Source organism: Mus pahari, chromosome 18 (assembly GCF_900095145.1).
Source record: "Mus pahari chromosome 18, PAHARI_EIJ_v1.1, whole genome shotgun sequence".
In the NCBI taxonomy this organism is placed as follows: Eukaryota; Metazoa; Chordata; class Mammalia; order Rodentia; family Muridae; genus Mus; species Mus pahari.
Window position 1 is genome coordinate 15,366,334 of NC_034607.1, and position 3,817 is coordinate 15,370,150.

General features: G+C 48.9%; 1 protein-coding gene across 3 annotated transcripts in view; it reads left to right on the forward strand.

The window, feature by feature from the left end:
- The window catches only part of Tfeb (transcription factor EB), a 56,476-nt gene that overhangs the window by 42,028 nt on the left and 10,631 nt on the right, over positions 1–3,817 (forward strand). Inside the window, exon 1 of one of the 3 annotated variants that reach the window (XM_029531433.1) lies at positions 3,252–3,280. The exons of the other annotated variants lie outside the window; for them this stretch is intronic. The gene's annotated coding sequence lies outside the window, so the exon portion shown is untranslated. Of the gene's footprint in view, positions 1–3,251; positions 3,281–3,817 lie in introns of those variants that run through there. 3 annotated transcript variants of the gene reach the window in all.

The window sequence follows — 3,817 nt, forward strand, 5'->3', positions numbered from 1 at the left end:
TTTCAGGCAACACACAACCACCTGTAACTCCAGATTCAGCATCCCTTCTGGTTTCCTTGGACACTTGCACACACATGAACACACAATCACTGTCGCATGCAACACACACACACACACACACACACACACAGTCTTTAAAACACAGTGGTGCTATACAGAGAAACCCTGTCTCAAAAAACCAAAAGAAAATAAAAAGAAAGAAAGAAAGAAAGAAAGAAAAGAAAAAAGCCAGTCATCGTTTTGTGTACTTCTTGTACTTCTGCATGTGTCACACACACCCATCTTGAGACTGTTTTGGGTTTGTTGTTGTTTAAGACTTATTTATTTTATGTATATGAGTACACCATAGCTGTCTTCAGACACACCGGAAGAGGGCATTGGATCCCTTTACAGATGGTTGTGAGCCACCATGTGATTGCTGGGAATTGAACTCAGGACCTCTGGAAGGGCACCGTACAACACAGAGCACAGTTGGGTGAGAGCAGATTCTATATAAGATTGTGCGACTTGCATTGTGTCCCTTCTTCACATAGCCTCGTGCCGTTTGCCATAAACACGTGGGTGGGATGCGTCCTCATTTACTGAGCAACCCTGTCCCTGGGCATGGAGAGTTTATTCATTCTTATTTTATGCGTATGGGAATTTTGCTGGCGTGTATGTCTTTGCGTCACATGTGTGCCTGGTGCCCACAGAGACCAGAAGGAAGGATCAGAACCCTGAAGCAGGAGTTACAGACAGCTATGTGTTGCTATGTGGGTGTTGGAATCTAATCCAGGTTCCCTCAGAAGAACAGCAGTGCTCTTAACTGCTGACTTCTCTGCATATACCTTCACCTTCAAAAACAGGCTCTTGGATGTAACCTAGGCTGGCCTGAAACTTAGCGACATAGATCAGGCTGGCCTCAAACTTTTACTAATCTTCCTGTTTGACTTCTGCAATGCTGGGAGCACAGGAAGGACCCATACCCATCTTGAGACTGTTGTTGTTTAAGACTTATTTATTGGGCTGGTGAGATGGCTCAGTTGGTAAGAGCACCCTACTGCTCTTCAGAAGGTCCAGAGTTCAAATCCCAGCAACCACATGGTGGCTCACAACCATCTGTAACAAGATCTGACTCCCTCTTCTGGAGTGTCTGAAGACAGCTACAGTGTACTTAAATATAATAAATAAATAAATCTTTTAAAAAAAAAAGACTTATTTATTTTATGTATATGAGTACACTGTCACTGTCTTCAGACACACCGGAAGAGGGCATCGGATCCCTTTACAGATGGTTGTGAGCCACCATGTGGTTGCTGGGAATTGAACTCAGGACCTCTGGAAGGGCAGTCAGTGTTCTTGACTGCTGAGCCATCTCGCCAGTCCTTGTGTTTTCATTTTTGTTTTGTTTTGTTTTGTCTTGTTTTCAACACAGGGTTTTTCTGAGTTTCCCTGGCTGTCCTGGAACTCACTCTGTAGACCAGGCTGGCCTTGAACTCAGAGATCCACCTGCCTCTGCCTCCCAAGTGCTGGGATTAAAGGTGTGTGCCACCACCACCACCACCTGGCTCTTGAGACTGTTTTGATTTTTTTTTTCTATATAATTACTTTCTCGGGCTAGTGAACATTTGTAATAATAATAATAAAATCTTTGTAGTGTGTGTATGTGTGCGCGCCAGTGTCTAAATGGAGGGTCAGAGGACAATTTGTGGAAGTCAGTTCTCTTCATCCTTGTGGGTTCTGGGGATCGAACTCGGGTCTTCAGGTTTGGTGACAGGTGCCTTTATCCACGGATCCATCTCGCTGACTCCCCAAGGAGTGAACTGGCAGTTGTGCTGAGGGAGCCTGTCATGGACATCCTGGGGTTGGGGACCTTGGTGAAGGCAAACTGCTTACTAATTTCTTTTAAACTGTGTAAGGCCACCTCCCTCTTTCAGTGAGCTTCAAAAAAAAAAAAAAAAAGAACAATTTGGATGGAGCAGCTGGGCTAGTGCTCATAGCACGTCAGCCTTGCGCGCCCACACCTGCAGGAGTCACAGACCATTCCAGGTCCCCTCCTGCAGAGTCCTTCAGTCTCCCTCCTCTCTCCTGGCTGTTCCCCAAGGCTAACTGGGTCCTGACGACTTCTTGCACATTGGCTTCGTACCCGGGTTTGAGCTGTGCGTTCCTAGGTGGGACTTTTGTGCGGTTCTGCTTTTTGTTGTTGTTTTTGGTGGTGTGGATTTTTGAGACAGGGTCTTTCTAGGTAGCCCTGGCTATCCTGGAGTTTGCAATGTAGTCCAGGCTGTCCTTGAACTCACAGAGGTTTGTCTGCCTCCTCTTCCTCTGAGTACTGGGATCAAAGGCACGCGCTACCACACCCAGCCTGGCTCCAGGGATTTGAGTCTGGCCTCTATTTCGACACGTCTGTGAGAGCTTCTGGCAGTGGTATGTGGGGCCAGCGGCTGAGTGGTGCCAAAAGACTGTGTGCAGCTTTTTCACGGGGGGAGGGGGAGGGGAAAGGGGAGGGAGAAGGGGAGAGGGGGGAGGGGAACTGGCCTGGAGCTTGCTTTGTAGACCAGGCAGGCCTCGAATTCATAGAGATCTTCCTGCCTCAGCCTTCAGAGTGCTAGGATTAAAGCTAAGGCCACCACATTTGGCACTGTGCATAGCCTCTTTACCTCTTTCATCAGTGGGCATTAGGTAGAGTCTATGTTCTGGTCACGGTGCTGCCAGGGGACATTCATCAGTGTCCTTGAGTGACCACAAGGGTTGCAGCTTTGTAACCCAACGTTTACTTTCTTTTAATCATCGACACAAGGATTCATGTGGTTAGCCTCAAATTCCCGGTGTAGCCGAAGATGACCTTAAGCTTCTCTCTTGCCTCTGTATTCTCTGGTCACAGGCAAGTACCACAATGCTCAGTTCACACAGTGCTGGGGACTGAGCCCAGGGATTTGTCTGCTAGGCAAAGCCCTCTACCAACTCAGCTACATCTCCAGTGCCTGTGATCCAGTTTCTAAAGGTGCTACCCACAAGGCAGAAAGCTTCCCAGGAAGATGGGTGTGGGTGACAAATACCTCCCAGAATGTGGGAAACTGGGACAAGAGGATCAAGACCTTGTAGCCAGCCTACACAACATCGTGAGTCTCTGTCTTTCAGAAACAGTAGCTTGTTTGGTAGAGTGCCTGCCCAGCATGGAGAAAGCCCCGAGTGGGATGCCCAGCAGCACATGAAACCAGATGAGGTGCACAGCTGGAACCCTAGCATCTGGGAAGAGGAAGCAAGAGTATCAGAGGTTTAAGGTCATCCTCGGCACATAGTGAGTTCGAGAGCAGCCTGGATCACATTTGAGCCTCTGTCACTCATGGTCCCCACCTGCCTTAACAGTCATTGCTCTGAATAGGGCAGCTCTTGGGCCTGTCGAGACAACCTTTGGGGGTGGGGCACTTCTTTTCAGAGATGCATGAATCAGGTGGGGCCCCACGGGCCTCTAGAAGCTTGCCTGCCTCCCACAGGCCACACATAATCACACTGGAGAGTTTTGTGCTTCACGAGTGGGGGAAGGGTGGGGAGGACACCATAGAAACATGTCCCTGCTTGCCGGTCTTCCCCAAAAGTGACCACTTGGAGCAGTTTCATGTGCCAGGGAGCCCAGAATAGTGTTTATGGGGGCTGGGCTGTCTTCGTCCCTTATTCTCGCTCCTGTTGCTCAGTAGCTGTGCAACTTGAGACAAGTCAGTTCTCTTCTCTGTGCCTCCATTTCCTCCCTGGAGATCTCTACAGTGGTAGTCCTTCCAGACTACATTCTCTACCTAACTGGGGTTCCTCCTCCTCCTCCTCCTCCTCCTCCTCCTCC